This window comes from Panicum virgatum, chromosome 5K, assembly GCF_016808335.1.
Source record: "Panicum virgatum strain AP13 chromosome 5K, P.virgatum_v5, whole genome shotgun sequence".
Classification (NCBI taxonomy): domain Eukaryota; kingdom Viridiplantae; phylum Streptophyta; class Magnoliopsida; order Poales; family Poaceae; genus Panicum; species Panicum virgatum.
In genome coordinates, this window is record NC_053140.1 from 13,524,854 (window position 1) to 13,545,613 (window position 20,760).

A 20,760-nucleotide genomic window follows, 5' to 3' on the forward strand; every position below is an offset into this window, starting at 1 on the left:
CTCGGCCCAGCTTAGCCCACCATGCTCCAATACCCCTCGCCCCTGCCCCAAGCCCAACCCCCACCGCATCTCGATCCAAATAGCTATGGCGGCTGCGAGCAGCGGGAGCACGGCGGCCCCATGGGAGCGGCGGCAGCCCCATGGGAGCGGCGGCCGCGAGCAACGTGGCCCGGCTGTGCGCCCGGCGGCGTGGCGCGGAGGTTGCTTTGCGGGCCGCGGAAGCTGCGGCGGCATCGAGCGGTGGGGCGCCTAGGATGCGTCGGCATCGAACAGTTGGGCGCGGGGGCGGCGGCGGCGCGGAAGCAGCGGGGCATGGAGGCAGCAGCAGCATCGAGCGGCACGGAGCAAAGGCGGCTCATCGGCATCATCAAGCGGCCGGCGTGCAGGGGCTATAGAGATGCATGACGCACGCGGTCCTCGCCCACACACCGCCTGGGGCGCCCTTGCGTTGTGCCCGCGAGCTTCGAGCCCTCTTCCCTACGTGACCTCGACGAGCAGTATGTGGAAGATGCATAATGTCCTTGCGATCCCCTCATGATCTAGAATTTGGTGTTCATGTATTTGCAATTTTTTTATTGATATGTGTGTTCTAGGGTCGGTATGTTGGAATGGATATATGCTGATCCCATCAAGCTGGTCTTTAAACAAACAACAATATTGATAAATTGAGGTGAGAACAGTGGGAGCCGTGCTCAATATCCAATATCGAACACTCATTTTTGTTGGCAATTACTGAATGTTAATGCTCCAAATTGAGTAGTTAGGCCAACAGTTTTGTTATGATTTAGATCAGTAATTTGTTAGGTTTAGTAGTTAGTCCAGTATTTTTTTTATTACTGAGCGCTGACAATCTGAACAGAGTAGTAAGTCTAGTATTTCTGCGAGCATTTTCAGTTCAGTAATTTGTTATTGCAAGCACAATTATTCTTTTTTGTTGCTTAGTTTAGGCTCATTACTTTATTATTTTCATTAGTACCAAAATAGCTGTGTAAGCATCTGCTAGTATCTGTAATTTTCAGTCATTACCCAACATGAGTTAGCATAGTAGTTCAGCAGTCATTATTGAACTACAAGATCAAACAATGAAATACTTGACTATTGGACAACATGAAATTGGAGTTCAGTAACAAAAACTACTAAAACTAAAAAACTACTGAGCGAGCTCGTGCATTTTTATATTCAGTAGGCTAATTATGGAACCATATACTGATCTCGACTGCTAAGAACAAAACCAAAAGCCATGTAATTAAACTAATGAACTCAATCACATTAGTATAGTAGTTGTGTTAGCATCTAGTATCAATTTTTTTTATTAGGTTAGTAGTACCATGGCTTTTTTGCTTAGGCTAAGTAATATTCCGAACACCCTTTTTCTTGTCGGCAATTACTCCCTCCTTCCACATATATAAGGCATACTAGAATATGACACGGTCTTCCAAATAACACTTTGACCATTCATTTCTCAAATGTTATATCATTTATGGTTATAAACTTATAATCATGGTAAAGCATATTTGATGATGAATCTAACCATATAAAGTTAACATTATAAAAATAAAAAATTAATAGTCAAATTATTGGTCAAAGATAGAAAAGTTTGAATCTTGATCTTGATATGCGTGTACGCCTTATAAACGGGGAAGGAGGGAGTATTAAATGTTGATTGTTAGGCTAAGTGGTTAGGCCAGTAGTATCACCAATTTGTTAGGTTTAGTGGTTAGACTGGTATTTTTTTCGATCCCTAAGCACTGATGTTTTGAACTGAGCATGTAGTTTAATAGTTCAGTAATGAAATACTAGACCATTGACCTACATGAGATTGAAAACTACTGAAAATAAAAAACTATTGATCTCAATCATCTCATGAATCATCTAGAGCCAGATACTCAACATAGTTTGAATAGGCTAATTACTGAATCATCTGCGCAATTTTTGACCGATATATATGTTCTAGATTTTCTTTGGGGTATGTTGAAAATGGAGACATGTTGATCCAATCAAGCTAGTCATTAAGCAAGCAACGATGTTAACAAATTGAGGTGAGAATAGGGGAGTAATGTTTAATATCCAAAATCACATGCACATTTTCTGTCGGCGATTACCGAACATTTTGATGCTCTAAACCATGCTCAATGTTGGCTAGTTAGGCTAGTAATTTTTGTTAGGATTTAGTATCAGTAATTTTTTAGGTTTTGTAGATAGCCCAATATTTTTTTATTACTGATGCTTGATGACAAAGAACTAAACCTCAATTCTGTCAAACATGGGGTCATACTACCGCTCTCGCTTATGGTATGTCTCAAGTAATTTAGTAATTCTTACAAATATCGGTAATCTCTCGATACCCCAGAATTACCTTGCGTATTTTTCAGTAATTCACTGTAAACCAGTAATACTATGTAGCACTTCAGTTATTCTCAGTAAAGCAGTAACTTAGTAATTCAGTATCCTGCCGGTCTTGCTATGTTTTTCTCAAAGATCTTTTCGGACTTTTACTGGTGGCAGGTTCATGTGGGCATGGCACTCCTTTTCCAACTCTGTCACCGCGTGCACATAACAGTGATAGTATTGAACTTCACAAGGGAGAGGGTTCCAAGTGAAGAGAGAGAGGCCTCAAGTGTATTTTTAAGATTTTTCAAGGCTACATAATACAGTTAATTTGTGACTAATATGTGTACATATGTGTAACCACCACCGGACGATATATGTATATATTTGGATTAAGCAATCTGTAGAAATATTTTTATTTCTATATTATGCACTTCTCCATTATTTTTCTAGTGTTGCTGGTGAATTTTTATTTTCTAGTAACACCCTTGTACATGTTTGGATTCAGTAATAGAGAGATCCAGTTATTCAGTATTTTTATGTACATCTAGTAATTTCTTTTTGTCATTGTTTTGGTGACTTGTGACTTTTTCACATACATCTTTTTTACATTGGATGCATTCAACAAAATGAGATGCAGTTGTTCAGTAGTTCTTTATATATACAGATTCATTATTGCTTCTGCATATGTAAATTCAGTAATCAATAGATCCAGTTAATTAGTATTACATGCAGGCCAGTAATTTTTGCGAATTTGAGGGGGGAGGGTTGATTTTCTGTGAATTCAGTAATTTGAATGTATATATAGCCTTGTGTTTGATTCAGTTATTTAGAGATTCAGAATAAATATTCAGTTGATGTTTGGATTTAGTAACCGAGAGCGTATATTAAGTATTTTATGTATTATGTACATCCAATATTTTTTCTTGTTTTCTTACATGATTTTTTGCATTCAACAATGGTGTACCAGCAGTTACTTAGTATTTTTTTATGCAGATCCACTAATGCTTATGTGTATGTTGACTTAGTAATTCATCAATCCAGTAGTTTAATATTTGAATTATTGAATTCAACAATGGTGCACGCCCTTCATTCCCCTGCTGTTCTAGCACAACTTTGGTATTGTGCCTGCCCTTGAACGAGCAATTGAATTGTTGCCTATCCTTCCTTTTGTCCTGTTCTTCTTGATAGGAAAACCAGTAAGCTTGATATACACTCTATAGAACTCATATGCAACATACAATGACTCAAAGTTGATGTTTATGAACTATTGAAAAAAAATACTAGACGACTAAACTACCGAAATACCGATCTACTGAACTACTGGAAATTACAGATGATTGAGAGAGCTCATTAGCTCAGCAATACTGAACTGTGTTTAGAAACCACTTAACTACTGGATCAAACAACCAAATACTAGCTACCAAACTACATGAAATTGAATAGAGCTCACTAATAACAAAAACTACTCGCTCATCAAGAAGTCAGAATGATTCAGTATCATAACAGGAAGATTCAGAAATTTATATCCAAACTCTTCTGCTCGCTTCAATGCAGCCTGCACAAACAGCCTTTCGGTGCAAGAGCACGCTCCGCCGCTCCATAGCTGAGCCACAGCCTACCGAGCCCTTAGGTTCGCAAATACATATTACTGGACTACCGAACTATAGAGCTACATAGAATTAAAAGAGCTCGGTAATTAGTACTACCAAAACCTAAAAAAAAAACTACCAAACTAGTGGCATTTTGTAGGGATCGCATGATTACTGGAAATCAATTTTCTTCAGTAATTGAATCATGAAGAGACCAGCTACTACTGAGCTACACAAAAATTAATCAAATCATCTCAACAAAAACAACCGGAGAGAAGTGATATTAGGAGGCGCAGTCCATTACTGATAGAAGCAAATTTCTTCAATTAACATGAATTAACATGAATCGATTTCTGCTTCAGTAATTATTGGGAATCCCTTTTTTGCTTCTCCTCCTGGAGCTATCGCCCATGTGCGTTGCTCTCCATCCGTGCTGGTCCCCGCGGCCGCACGCCGTGCTCCTCCCATCCCGTGCGTCGCTCGCCCCGCAGCTACGCGTGCCGGCCGCTGCCGCTCGCCGCGCGCGGCCACCTTAGCGCGCCCCGTGCCCCGAGCATCGCGCAGGCTGCGCCGCTCCCCGCGAGGCCGCGCCGCCGCTGCGCTTGCTCACTCCCAATGCCGCGCACCACACCGTGCCCCGGAGGCCGCAGCGAGTGCCTCAGAAGCTAGCACGGCGTTCCTCATGGGGACGGGGGGTGGGAGCTGACCGGGTTTGGGCCGGAACAGGTGGGTGGATGGGAGTTGGGCCGGTGGATTTGGATGCTAGGTTGGCTGGGTGTAGAATGGATTCTACACCTAGGGTGTAGAATAGCGCTACCGTATATATATAGGTTACGCTAAGACACTTCAATCCATTAGTTATGGGATTTTGCAATTTTGTAGGGACTACGGGAATTGTAATGTTCTTCATTTGAGTTTTGCCTTTGCCAAAACCTCGTGAAATTCTGATATTCATGTGGCAATATGTATCATCACCCCTTTGAATGTATGAGAACACATGTTATCCTATCCTATGAATATCTTCAAGTTACTGCATTGCAAATCTTTTGTAAGGGATATTACAGTATCGTGTACTCCCTTCGTCCCAAAAAAAAAACCAATTATGATAAATTATGTAGAATGGTCATGTTTGTCCTTATTTATTATCTATATTTGACATTAATTTTCTTACATTCACGTACACTTTTTAAATAGGATAAGATAATTTATTTTTTGAATAAATTTTGAATCCTAAAGTGACTTGTTTTTTTTGGGATGGAGGGAGTACATGCTTTTGTAAACAGAAAAAGACGGGCATATCGGAATATTAATCCAGAGCCAATCAAAACTTCAAAAGATATGGAGGTGGAGCTGATGTCAAGGTGGTTTTTTTTTTCCCTCGTCACGGAACCAACAATGCCCACTTGTCCGAGAGCTCGCCCATGGAGAGAATGGAGAGTGTGGCCAGCAGAGCGGAAGAAAGGACGCTGAGAGAGGGAAACGATAATTTCTTCAAAAAAAAAAGAGAAGGGAAACGATACGTGGGCTTGAGGGTAAAATGGACATTTGAGACCACCTCTTAGCTGGAAATTATTATTTCACTTGGTGCTGTACGTGTGTTGCATACCAAGCAAGTGCTTTCATGACGTGCTGAATATAAAATCGGTTCCCCACAAAACAACCCTTACACGGTGTTTCATGGATAAAATCCCCAAAAAGAAATCTCCATTTGACTTGTTCGCCGCTATCGCGGAGCCTGGGGATGTGTCCTTGCTCTGCCAGCCAATCAGAAGAGAGCGGGAGGAAAGAAGTCAGAAGTGACTGTGTCAAGTTATTCTAGCTCACTTGTAGACTCCACACGAGCTGCTCCATGTCAGCCATCGAATTTGTTGTAAGCTGATCCATTATTGGATGTAACCTAAAACCAATCTTAGTAGTGAGTGTGATCGGACAGTTATTGAGATTGAAAATTTAGTAACCGGGATGGAGGAGTGTCCTGGTGATGAAATTGTTCTCCTCTCTTCTTATAACGACTCTATGAAGTACTATGTGTTATAAAATATATGCTCGTGATACTACTATGAAACTCGCATATGATGAAATCTTGAAAGAGAAAAGTAAATGAATCTATCTTTTATTTTTTGCTCATCCGATATGGTCGGCGGGGGAGAAGATGCCGTGCCATGCCATGCGAAGGCTGTAGCAGGCCTAGCAGCGTTGCCTTGACTCAATCCACAGTGGCGAATCTAGCATATATATATATATATATATATATATATATATATATATATATATATATATATATATATATATATATATTCTCTTTTTCTTCCTCCCCAGTCTTCTTTATTCTTTCTTCCAAAAATGTAAAGGGAGCTTAGGATTGATCTTGGGATAAGATTGACGCCGCCCATTAAATAATCCCATCCAAATCTTTGAAAAAGGAAAATAATCCTATCCAGACATACACTGATACACATGGACTCGTTCTGCACGCGGACGGCGTTGGTTCGCTTCCCGTTCTCATCTGGTTTGCTTTTCCTCACGTTGCGTCGTCTTGCGTGTCCTTCGCCCGCACTGTAGCACAGGTAGGTTGGCTTCATCAGGCTGAAAGGTCTTGCTAGGAAAATTCAGACTGCATGCACGAACGACCTCACAAGTATTTTTTACAGCTCGAGTTTCGATAACTACTGTGTTTTTTACTGCCCGAACAACTAATCCTACTCCAAGCACCTGCATGTATGCATGGTCGAGGAGATGATTTCAAATTTGCAGCAAATTTCTCGTTTAGTACTGCCTCTGTACGGAGTTCTTTGACGTTCTAGGACCGCCAGAATGGCCTGGCCTGCAACCAGCAGCTGGTTGCCGTAACATCCAACGATCCTGACCACCGGCCGGATGGTCACTGCAATCTGCCGTCACCTGAAGTTTGGAATCAGAAGCTGCGCCTGTTGGAGTTCACTGCTCTGTGCTCTCGGAATAGTGGCGTGGTGACGGGAGGATACGGCCATATGGGCGACTGGGCGTGACGGACCCGGAGCCAACCGAACGCCGCTCAAAGGAGAGAAGAAAAGCTTGGAGTTGGAGCCTTGGGCACGGGTCCACGTCCATAGTCCTCTGGACGTGAACAGAGCCATGAACACGTCCAGGTGGATACGTGCAGTGCATTTCGCATCTCAAACGGGGCTGCTGCGGGCGTCTGACTAAGCAAAGGAGCCGAGAAGATGTTTACCAATGTAACGTGCCACTCTGGCTTTGTTTGGTTGTAAGAAAATTGAAGGGGATTGAGAGGGATTTTGTGGTCGGATGGATTTGTTCTGCGCATTTACACTAATCGGAGTCAGAGTTCCACTCGGATTTCTGGGCCCCGCATGCTGTTCTGCTTGGAAGAACAATGCCGCGATAGCGGGAAGATGCACAACGATGCAGCTAGAACTAGATGTGAGAGCTGTACAGCGATCATCACAAGGAAAGACAACAGGTTACGCCCCAAAGTCTGTCGGGCTATGCTGGTGTATTTCTTCCTGAGAATTAGTCAATATAGAGAATATAATTTTGTTATACATTTTAAATATGTCAATATATAAAAGTTTATTCTCAAGCTAGCTTACTATGTTAAATTGTTAATGTCCTAAATGACACCTTTCTATGACAAGAGGGGATATAGTTAGGTGCTTTGAAATGTCATAAGCTATGCATCGCTTGTACGTAGGGATGCAAGTGGGTATCCAATGGTGTTTTATGGGTTAACTAAATAATTACATGATATGTCATTCTAGTTCATTTCTCCTCCTAAATTAATTACGCACAATGCCATCCTAGTTCATTTTATCAAAGTTTTGGATGATCTAATGACCCAAAATAAATATAACTTGCATCCCTACTTGTACGTATCAGCTATGCTGAATTTTTTCCAAGCTAAGAAAAAACTTGCATCAGGCAATCAATAGTGTGTCCCATGTGGCCATGTCCATTGTTTCACAAGAAGTCACAACCAGGGAGGAAGTTCGGTAAGGTCGTCGATCCATTGTATCTGGACACTTTGGCACGGGTCACATATGTTGTACATACTAGCAGAGATTCACTCTACTAATAGAAACGAGTTTGTTGGACACGACCCACTGGTTTGCTCTCACGTATGCTGCCAAATGTTTTACTTGAGAGTACTACACGGCTTAGTTCGCGTGCTGGTTGTATGCTCCCACAATCACGGCCACATTCATGAGAAGAGGCCGCAAGCAGCAGACCTGCTTTCTAAAGAAAGCTACCGTACCCATAGATGGAAATCGATTAAGCAACCGTATGTTAAACGATGATATGTGAAAAAGTCTAAATTACTCCCCTCAACTATAGCCAAAGTCTGAATAACCCCCATAAACTATATTTTGGTTCATTTTACCCCTCAAACTATCTCATTTGGTTCAAATTACCACCTACTGAAATTTGTCCTTTTCATTTCTCCATGCATAGGTGGAGTTTTAAGTTGAAATTTTACAACATGATAGTACACACCATAACACATGTTAGAAAAATAAATAATATTTTTATCATTATTTTGATAGGTTAGGATATTTAATAATAAATTAGTGGTTGGAGTTCAAAATTATGTGAGAACTAATGGGGGGAAATTATAAAACTTTTTCTAAATATGCATTATGATGTCCACTACTACCCTGCAAAATTTGAAATTAAAATTCAACTTGTGTAAGGAGAAACAAAAAAGATAAATTATGTTATGGGGTAAAATAAACTAAATGACATAGTTTAGGGTGTAAATTGAACCAAGTTATAGTTTAGGGGTTATCCAGACTTTGGATATAGTTGAGGGGAGTAAATTGAACTTTTTCCATATGTGAATAAAAGGCGGAATATCCAATTTCGTCCCTGAACTATCACCCGAAGCTCAATTTTATCTCTGAAATACGAAAATGAAACAGTATTAAGGATAAATCTTCTTCATGTCAAAATCAAAGGGACAAAAATGATAACCCCGCTGATAATAAACTTGGTAAAAAAATTAAACTGACTAGTGCACATAAAATCGTACCTAGTATTGCGATGCAAAATGTACCGTTGATATATATAGCAAGCGTGTTTAAGAGTGGGATACAATGGACTAAGAGTCTCCCAAATTTCAGTTTAGTTTCAAAGTGTATTGAATGAAACAATGAGTTGTTTTTATGGGGTCGTCGCGCGCCGAGGGTGGCGCGGACGCGCTGCTGGCGGGCCGCCGCCTTCGCGCGCGGGGGGCTGGGCCGGACGCGCGGCCGGCGGAGCACCGGAGGATGGCGCGGACACGCTGCTGATGGAGCGCCGCCGTCGCACCGGAGGATGGCGCGGACGAGCTGCCGGCGGGGCGCCGCCTTCGCGCGTGGGGGGCTGGGGCGGACGCACGGCTGACGGAGTGCCGCCGTCGCGCGCGGAGGATGGGGCGGTCGCACACGGTTCCGTTCCAGCGCCGCGCACTCCTCGCGCCTGTGACACCTCCGGTGTTTAGCACTGTTTAAACATACCATTAACATCAAATGACACAGTAAACCCTATTTTGGTGATTACTTAAAAGCCGAAATTCCGTTTAAATACACCAAAAAGTCAACTCTCACACCTTTGCTCAAATGAACTTTTGCCCAACACGAAAGTTGTAGAGTTTGACAAGATAAACAACTTTTGTGTTCAAAGTTTTTCAAGTACAACAGGAAATTTGGAGAAAAACCCTGAAAAACAGTGGGTTCATTTAAACTTGAATTCAAATTTTTAACTTTCAAATCGTGGCTCAAACGGAGTTTTGCCTGAAAGGAAAGTTGTAGGAAATGGAATTTTGAACAACTTTCGTGTTGTAAATTTTTCGAGTTTCAATTAAAAATTTCGAGTTTGGGCTAAGTCAAACCGTGGAATTTAATTTTTCCCTCTCCACTCCCTTTTTCTCTCCTTTCTCTCTCTCCCTCGCTGACCCTCCCCTGCCCCGAGCGCTCAGGCACTCGAGCGCGTCGCTGCCGCTTGCTACGCCGCTGCACGCCCCCGCTCGCTGCCCTGCTGCCTGGCCGCGCGCCGCTGACTCCCTCCCCGCTCGAGTGCGCACGCCCCGCACGCCCGCTGACCTTCCCCTCCCCCATCCCGTCACGCCTGCCGTCGATGAGCACGCCGCGACACGCGCACGCCGACGCGCCGCGACGCCGCCGTGGCACCCAACGGGCCGGCCGTGCACCTGCCGCCCGCACGCCACCCCGCCATCATCGCCCGCCCTCGCTGCGTCGCTGCCCCGCTGCTGCCTCGCCGCTCGGCCACGCCGACGCGCCATAAACGCGCGCACAGAGAGCCACGGACACCGTCGCCGCCGATGCCCTACTTCCATGCGCGAGCGCCCGGTTCCCTCCTCGCGACCTCACTTCGCCATTTAGCTCGCGCCGCACGTGTGCACGCACGCCCGCACCCCATTCCCCACGCCTACGCCCCACCCCTTCGCCCAGAACGGCCAGCACCGCCGCGCCACTGCGCAGCGCCGCCGCGCCACTGCGCAGCGCCGCCGCGCCCCCATTTCCGCCCGCCGAGCCACGGCTCCCGTGGAGGGCCCCGCTCAGCACTCCTCCACCCCCACCGAGCACCCAGCGAGCTTCATTTCACCCCCAGGCAACTCCCAGGCCCGCCCATTTCCACCCGGAGCCTCCCAGTGCCGCGGAACACCGCCGCCGCCGTCGTGAACACCGCCGGCCGCCCGGCCGCCACGGAACTCCCTGCTCCGCCCCGCCCCGACTCAAATCAACCCCCACTGCAGCTTACTCGTGGTCCAGTGCATCTCCCCAGCCGGTCCTCACCCTCCCTCCCGCACCGGAGCGCCGCCGCCCGCTGCAGCCGCCGCCGCCGCTCCCTAGGCGCCCCCGCCGACCCTGCTCCGGTCATCCCCGTCGACCACATCACCCACCCCTAGGTAGAGCTCGGTGAGCTCTCACCCTTGGACACCATCCCCGCCGCCGGCGAGCCTCCTCCTCGCCGGGAAACCCCCGCCGCCGCCTCCTCTGTCCCCAACTCCGGCCAAGGACCCTTGCGTGATTAGTTTTAGGTTTCCAGGGGGTTTTGTGAAAGTTCCAGGGGCCCCTTTGCGAATCTGTGTTTGTGTTTTCTAATTTTTCCAGTGAACTTGTAAAATCGATGTCAATTCGTAGAAAAATCGGAAAAATTCAAACTCAACTGTTCTAGAATCTTGGCAAATAGATCTAAAACTTTTTATACATGCACTTTTTCATTTGCTCAATAGTTTTTACTTCATTTAAAATACAAATAAAATGTACTTTATATTAGATCTCAAGTTACAAGCATGAGTTGTTAGCCATTTTTGGTCAGTAGGGTACATGTTAGATGTGTAACCTTTTGTAAAAGTTTTGTGGACAGTTGACATGCCTAGCTATCAGTTTATTTGAATCTTGATGTATGCCTAGTATAAATAGTTTTGTTTTTCCAAGTTGTTCCACCATGAACCACAAGTTGAAACTTTTTCAGTACCTCTGAGTTGTTACCTGGATGCTCTAGAAAAATGTAGGGACTTTTTACCCAAGCAGAACATGCTCAAGTATTATATGCAGTGAATAAATACACTAAACTAAGAAAAATAGTTCCTCCGCCTAGAAAAATCTGATATTTTTAGAAGAGCTGCTGTTTTAGTACTGTATCTTTCTAGAAAAATTTTGACCTCTGAAACTCATTAGAACTACCTGTGGAAATTAATTTTCTTTACGGCAGTTGTACTTTGCTCTATTTTTCATGCCCGGTACAATGCTTGTTTATTTGTGAAAAATTTATGGCAAGCTTACCTTTAGGTAGGAAACACTCAGTTAAAAATGCTCACATCAAGCATTAACATGGATATGAAAGCTTTCATCAATAAAGTTCTTCTGAAGGATCAAGCTAACAAAATGAAAGTGAGGACAATGAGGTGGATGCAAAATGTAAATGCAAAGTTAGCAAAAACAAGTGTTAGCAAGGTTGAAAGGACTTTTTGATGTTGTTCCGCAACTAGCTTATTCAAAAACAATTGCTAAGAGTGACAAAACGCATTCGCGACACTTCATAAGAAGTGAGGCTTTTGTCAATGAAAAGGTTATTTATCGAAAAGGACCAAGCAACCGAGCTAACAAGGTTTTAGAAGTAGGTTTATGGGTTTTCTATTTTTTTGGCTTAAAACAAAATTTTTGAAGAGAGAGTGTTGGGTATAGAAATTATATCTAAGGTGGTTTTTTTAAAAAAAAACTAGAGAGAAACAAAAGTTAGATTTTTTTTGAATGAAAAATATAACCTATGGTTTTAGGATTGCTCTATGAGTGATTTTCCTAAGGGTTTTAGGATCTCAAAAGTGAGGCTAGTCAATGTTTTTAGAAAAGGTTTTTTTAAATGCAACATGCAATGCAATGCAAGGGTGAGACGAACAACATGGTATGCAATGCAACACGGGGTGGGTGAACAAAATGATATGACATGATAAGGTGGTCTAAAACAAAACAAAAAGTTAGCCTAAGTTAACTAGCCACAAGTTTAGAATCAAAGGGTGGTATAATGCTTCATAAATCTCTCTAAAAGGGACACAAAGAAAAAGACTCAAGACACTAATAGGCACACAAAAAGGTCTACAAGTTTCCCAAGATCAAATAACAAAGTGCTCCCTCAATAACATTTAGAATGAACAACATGAAGTTGTGGTTTTTATTAGAGCAATGGTACAATGTTACTTGATATTCCGATTAAAGAGTGCAATGTAGACGGTCATATTAATATACATAAAATAAAAGATCGGGTTGCCTCCCGCAAAGCGCTTCATTTAAAGTCATAGAGCTCGACTTTCTTACCTTCAAATTGATGCGAAGCCATGGTCCTTCATGCAAGAGGTGAGGGTGTTCCATGCAGTTCTTATTCCACTTCCCATGTTGGACATGATCAATCACGCTTAATGGAAAACTTGCCCAATCGTCTCTCACATCATGGTCACCTCCTTCTTTGTTGTCCTTCATCGCTACCTTTCTTTTCACGGATTTTCCTCTCTGTCCAGATTGGGAATTGCGCCAAACAATTGATCCAATACAAGGTGCACGAAATCTTCTTTCCAACAAGTCTTCATTTGCCCAAAACGCATTCCAATTGAGGGAGTTATGCCCCTTTTTCCCATCACTGCAATCTGCCCCGTGCTGATTTCAGCACGTGCATCTCTGATGTTTGAGACATAGCTCCTCCCGTGGGTCTTCAATTGTATCGATTATAGATGTGTTGAACCGAGGACTTGATGGAGATCCTGAATATTCAACTTTCTTGCATTGTAAATCTCTGGACTTGTGCACAAAATTGATGAGGTTTAGCGACGTCCGTTCTTGAAACTTGAAGATGTTGATGATGGTGTTCAAAATTTTGGGCACAGTTTCCCTCCTCATCATTTGAGTTTCATGTCCTGCATGGTTAGTGAAATTCGGGGCTTCTCCCGACATGTGCTCTTTTAGGGTCATGAGCTTGACCAAGCGCAAAGCAAGATCGAGATTTGCAATTATTTGTAAACATATGCAACATAATCACATCCTCAATTAAATTTCATCAACAAGGCATGGTGTAATTAAATGCAGCATGTGTTTCTTGCATAGCGCGGAGCTCATTATTAGGCAAAGGTTCTTTAAGTATGAAATCAACATTCTCAAGAAACTCTAGCCTATCATCAAAAGAACAAGGCATAGAATTTAAACTTTTATTCCGACTATCGGTTCGAGCATGAGATTTTTAACGATTATCAACAAAACCAATAGAAGCTTGAGAATTCACTGTATACCCTAGCCTCGGAGCTTTTTCATACTCATTGGATTCGTGGTGCTTTGTGCGAGATGTCATCTTGATGCACTCCTCGTGGTCCGTCGTGATTTGCTTCTCACGTCTCCATGTGTTGAATGTTGCGCTCTTGTAATCCGTCGTGGTTTGTTTGCAACATCCTCGTTTGTCGAAGGTCGACCGCTTGTGTCTTCATTTGCCAATATCATTGGGGTTCTTCCTCTGCTCCAAGCCTCTGAATTTTATCATGTACGCTTGATGAAAACATCGCCCAAGCTCGCCTTCATTGTTGTCATCGTCATCTTTTCTATCTTGTTCTCATCGCGTTGCTCCTGTCTCTTCTTTGTGGAATCTCTCCTGTATACTCAAAATAACATACACCAAAATATAGATCTATTAAAATGTTTATGAAATTACCTTTCCAACGAGTGGTCATTCGCTTTAAACGGAGTCCAAACGAGGGAGTTATGCCCGTTTCACTTTTGGTGCTGCGTGCTGTGCAGAAATTTTCAGAGTGCACAACTTTCAATGTTTTGGCCATACCCGTTTGTAGGAATCTCCGATTGACTTGGTTCTTGATTCGTTGGGACGGGAACTTCGTAGAGCTTTTGAATATCCAAAAATATGCTGCTATTTGCTTCTGAGGTTGAGCAGAATATTGATGATAACAATGACTTCTTATGAATCAATCCGAAGATGTCGATGATCTTGATCTTGTGGTCTTCGGAGCATCTTGTTGTGCATCCTTGGCTTCAAGGTCATCACCATTGGTTCACCAGCGAGTAGCATGGCTCCAATGGTCTGTCTCCATGGTTCTTGCTTTGCCTAAGGTGTCGGGATCGAAGGAGGCTCCCATGCTTTGTGTCGATGATCAGAGCGGTCTCTTTCTTTGATTGCACTCGACTAGAAGCTTCTTGAGCATCCCATGGAGAAGATGGGCGGCATCATGGTTCCTCTAATATTGTTGCCTCTAGCGTTGGTCAACTTCAAATCATCAACTTTTGTGCACAAGGTTCTCCAAACATCTTGCGACATCGTCATCACTTTCTCCATTGTTTGTTGCTGCCTCTTCTTCGTTGAATTCCTTGATCATCCTGCCCAGAACATGTACAAAAATTTTACTCCATGGAAAGCCTTATGAAATTACCTTTTCAACGAGTGGTCGTTGATCCCAAACGGACTCCGGATGAAGAAGTTATGGTCGTTTTACTCCGGCAGTACGCTCTGTCCCGAGACATTTCAGAATGCGCAGCGTTGAAAGATTTTACCATAACTCTTCACACCGATCTCCAAAATTCACGATTCTTGATGCGTTGGAAAGTAGACTTGATGGAGCTTCAAAATAATCTATTATTTGCTCATGGTACTTCTCTGATCTTGGACGAAAAACTCATTACAACAGTAACACTTTGGAGATGATGATGATCCGATCGCACGATTTTCTTCGCGGGCATGCTTCATACCTATTGCTTGAACAAACAATTTTTTTCCAAAAACATTAGTCTTTAAAATCAATTGACATGGTGGCGTACCTTATTTATCATCTTTTGCTTTGGGGAGTGGGGACTCGATAGCGGATGCTGGGCCACTAACAAAAGTTAGCACCTACCACTAAAGAGCGGGTCTTCACGTAGCCATCAACTTGCTTGAGTGAGATTGGACTTGTCAAAGTATGGACGTTGAGAACTTCTCAATCGCTTTGTGTCTAGGGTTTTACCTGCATTCATGGACACAAACAAGAAACACAGGATATATGCAATAATAAAATTAGGGTTAGTCCAAAAACTAGATAGATCGCCATAGGGTTCGTGTTGCCGATCCCCGGCAACGGCGCCAGAAAAGCTTGTTAACGCTCCTTAGCGCCCCCGATTTGTATACCGCAAGCGCACGGTTTCGCGTAGCTTTTCCCTCAGAGTATTCCGCCAAGGTTTATCAATCCGTGGATCGACAAAGAACTACCTAAAGTTTTCCATCTAATCTAATGGATCTATCCTAACATGAAGCGTTGATTGCATATAAAGGGTAAACCTTTAATAGATATGAGTGATATGTAAAGGTTGATCTCATCCATGAACATAGGCTTAATCATAGCAAAACCAAAGATATGACTAGGCCTATCGTCATCTAGTTGTAGTTCAAGCTAATGAGCGGATAAATCATGCATCTCAATCAAAAACATCTTTAAACTCAAAATCTCCAATCCGATCACTCGATACCCAACCTACTAAGTGGCAACAGCCTGTCACGATGCCACCCCTTTCAACGGGATACCCTGAACCAAGTCAAACCCCCTTTGGTAGTTCCGCCATGAACCTCTAGCCACCATGACTACAAGATCACGCTAAGCGATCTATCTCGATAATAGATCTAAGATGAAGCAAACCCAAAGAGAAGAACGAAATCGAAAGAGGAGAACATGATCGCTAATGGATTCGGAAGACATGATTATCATTACTCACATAATAGATTCGTTTGGATCATCACCGCCATGTGCACACCATCGATGAATCCAACTAGCTCTTGAACTCCGCCATGGCACAACCACGCAGGGAGGCCACGGCGGCTAGGGTCGGCCTAAGCCATCTCCTAGACAACTTCGAAGACTTGCGGTGGCCGTCGTCTCCCTCCGGTCTTGGCCCTAGGTTTTCGTCGAGTTCTGGGTGAATGGATGCCTTAAGTTGAATAAGGTGCGAGCTATTTATAAGCCGAGGAAGCCACCGGTCGAAGGGGAGGTCGAACCGCCTCAGAAAAGGGCTGGGCCGGCCGGCCCCATTGGCCTAGGCCGGCCGGCCTACCCCTTTTCGGGCTCGCCTCGGTCTCATCTTTGGCGTGTAGACTCCTCGCATCTTCTAGAGTTTCTGTCCTTCACGATTGCACCCCTTTGGACGTTGTTATCTTGGAGATATCTTCGAGGAAAGGATAGGATAGGGAATCCTTCCTTAAATCTTCATTTGCTTTGCTTAATCCCGAAGTATCTTGATCTCATCTTCGTGGGCTCGGTCCTTTGGGCTCTCTTGGAGGATGGATGTGCGTGAATGGGCTTCGAATCAACATGGGGTTTGGTCCTCCCTTTGGGCTTTGGCCTTCGTCTTTCTCCGTGTTAGCGCTCGATCACGGGCCTCGTCATTTCATGATCCAAAATAGGCCAAAAACCTGCAAAAACGAAGTTCCTCCAAAATATATGTGCAAGTGTGAAAAATGACCAATAATTAGGCCGGGGTTAGGACGGTTAGTGATTTTGATATTAAATTCATGCTATTATCAAGGATAAACAAGGGATAAAGTGGGTACTTAAGGAGCGCCAACAGGCACCCTAGGGCGGTGGGCCTGTTCCATGTCCGGGGAAAAAGGGGAAAAGTCGCGTGGGTGATTGCATTCCCCATGCGTGTGTTTAGGTCTGCCTGGTCAGGTTAACAAATTCGATTCGAATCGTCCGTCTCTCACGGATATTGAGACTGCTTAACCCTTTTGCCACATAGAGTAAGAAGTGAAACAATGATGATGAAAAATATGGTTGAATGAGGAAAAATAATTGTTTTTCACCATGAATGCTTTAGGATAGATGCTAATGTAGAATGGTTAATCAAACTAGAACTTGAAAGCTAAAATCGGAAAATAAGGACTTACTCTTTATTGCTTTTCGGCAAAGACAAACCCCTCAAGCCAAAAGCCTTGCATGTCTAGTTAGAGGGCTATTTATATCCTAGTCGCGTAAGCCTTGCTGAGTATTAGTATACTCAGCCTTGCTTGTGGCTCAATTTTGTTTCAGGTGATACTTTTGAGGACATGATTGCTAGTTTGACTTGGCCGTGTACTCTGCCTCCTGGTTGGTCGGTGGAGTGGGATACGACTCCGGCTAACGATGACAATACCGAGTGATGTCATGTACGGGCTTCATCATGACATCATATATCGTCGTTTAGAACTCGTTTTATTTCCGCTGCAGTGAACTCTGAACTACTTTTAATTCGAGCTTCAAGTACCTTTCGAAGATTTCGAACTTGGTTTGTAATAATTAAGTTAAGACTCTATAATGTAATGTATCTGTGAATTGTTGTACTCTCCGGACTCACCTTCGTGTGGGTTGCATGTAAGCTTTGGGTTCGATCGACGCTCAGGTGGATTCTTCGGGACTTTACCCGACAGCACTGCCGAATTACTCCGTTTGAAGTGCGTGTTAGACGGGATTATCTTTAAGATGATGGTTAGCGCACTTGAGCCGGATTAATTAGGGCGGTACTGCCACAGCGCCGCCGCTTCACGTTGCTGCTGAACGAGCTCCGCGCGCTCGCGTTGCTATTGCACCGCTGTATCCGGCCGTTGTACCCGCGGCCCCGCAGCTCCGGCCAGGGCTCCGAGACAAATTTCCCTAAAAGAAACTACACCGCCAAATGTGCGAAGATCTGCTACACAAACAAGGTGGCAAAGCATCCACCCAACCAACCAACAGTGACGGCAAAGCATCCGTCCGAGGTGAACTCCAACCAACGACGACGGCGGCAAAGCATCTGCCAGAGCAGCACAACGGTAAAGTATCCGCTAACAAAGAGAGGGGCGGCAAAGCATCCACCACCCGACGACCAACGCGACCTGAACGAAGTAGAGTAAACTAAGCGAAGGCAGGCGCAGAAGTGTTTCCTCTTCGAGAAGAGGAGTCGACCACCACCGGCAAGAGCTTCCAAGACAACGCCTCCAGGGAGGAAGCGACGCAAAAGGCGCCGTCGTCATCCAACCAACATGGTCTGGGTTTTCACCTGGAAAGCTCACCGAAGAGGAGGGCATAGGGGAAAAGAGTGACGTTGTCAGACCCGGGCCCACAGGACTGTGCACACCGCATAGATATGAGGAAGGTTCCGGATAACCACAAAAAAGGAAGAAACCGGACTCCAACTAGAACTCCTCTGTAATCCTCCTAGGACTCTACTTTGTATTCCTTCTAGGACTCCTACCTTGTAAACCGATTAGAATTCCACCTCTGGACTATATAAAGGAGGGCGGGGTACCTAGATCGGTATGAACCAGCGCAGGGCGCAATATACCAAACCACCACACAGGACGTAGGGTATTACGCTATTCCGGCGGCCCGAACCTGTCTAAATTTGTGTCTTGTGTCTTTGCGTTTACTTTCAAGTTCCAGATTCGGCGATCTGCTCCCAACTATCTCCTATCTTAGGGCATCCTAAGGTAGGCGAGCGGTAAAAATACCGACAGTTGGCGCCCACCGTGGGGCAGATCGTCGCGATCATTGAGAGAGTTTGAAGGACCTTTTTTTTATCAAGATCAATCTACTCCACGCGGTGGATCAATTCGTCGAGTTCGGAGATCGGTACGATGAACTCGTTGGAAATTTTGACGAGATCCAACTCATCGAGCTGGAAGCGAGCGTTGAGTCCGGACTCTGCTCGACTTCCATCTGTCATGCTGCAAAATATATATTATGCAGTTAGTATATGACTAGTGCATATATATATAAGTGTATACATATGTTGAAAATAATCAATAAATAATAATCATGTTAAGCATAGATATAGATTAATATTGATATTGTCACACCACAGATTAGTGTTAGAGTGTTTTAAAATAACTTATGTGCCATTATGAGTTTCAGTGGACTGAGCTCGCGAGCCGAAGCGAGCCGGCTCGGCTCGGCTCGTCATTTTCGCGAGCCTGAGAAGTAGGCTCAGCTCGGCTCATTGGAGGCTCGCGAGCCGCTCCGAGCCGAGCCGAGCCGAAGCGAGCTCGAACTGGCTCGCGAGCCTCGAGCAATTTTTTCCGGCCCTACTCATGCAGCCGGGTCTGTTTTCAAGGTGGAAGCTGCTGCGCGGCTGCCTGTGCCTCACGTCCGTAGCAGAATCGGAGATAGATAATCGCTTCTTGAATTCTACCTGTACTCGGAATTCGAGTAAAAATCAAGACGTAGGTGCTTCCTGGAAAAAAGAGAATTGCGGCTGCTTCTTTGCTGACACGGATGACAACTAGCAATCAATGTTTTTTTTAGCCTAACTAGCAATCAATGTTGTCGCCCCTAAAAATCCCTGCTCCGCGCATGCATGGATGAGCTGCGCATGCATGGATCAGCAAGCGTGAATTGAGAAGGAATTGCTGGGTGCACACGAGATGGCTACCATGAAGGCTCCAATATGCTAGCTAATTGTACACGAAAGTGTACGCGCGCTACTCTCCAAGATCTACACAGCAACGAGCGACGTCCATACAGCTACTACTCGGCGTCGACTACTTCGACTACTCGGCAACGTCAACAACCTCCGTCGACTACTTCGACTACTCGGCAACGTCAACAATTTCCGTCGACTACTCGATGGCGCGGCGTCGACTACTTTTCTTGACTAGAAAACTAGTCGAGAGTGGGCCTCGCACCATCAATAACTAGTCGGAACCAACTCCGACTAGTCGGCATCAATCAAGCTAAGTCACTTATATCTTTTTTGATTTGTTTTTCACAAGATCGACTGCTTTTTGGTGTACGCCTCTTGACCGAACCTACGCTTGGGGGATACACCATAATCGACTGCTTTGTGCGCAACCCGCACTCTTGCCGACTTTTTTTTGTGCGCAACCCGCACTTTTGCCGACTTTTTTGTCCGCAACCTGCACTCTCAAGTGCTTTATGCGCGCCGCGCATCTTATTTGTCGCCTTGTCAACTTCTTCTCTGTTTTCGTTGTCTTCTATCAACGGTTGCTAAAGTACTCGAGGAGCACACGCCAACCTCGACTCTTTTGTACGCCTATGTTTCTACGCGTGCATGCGGCCAACTTCCCTGCGCTATGGGCTACGGCTATCAGGGATCAGGTGCTTACACGTAATAGGCTAACTGCTCGGGACATGACCGCAAGACACGAAAAAAAAGTTTTATATGCATTCTTTAATGCTGGGATTTTCTCCCGTTCTTTTACATGCATTTTCTACAATGCTGGGATACTCCCAACTTGATATCTTGTATATCATTTTACAACATATTTTTATGTTTATTTCACAGGAGATCAGACCTGGAGCATGCTGCTGGCATGTCCTGCTCTCAGGCTCGGGGGCTGGACACCAAAACTAGTC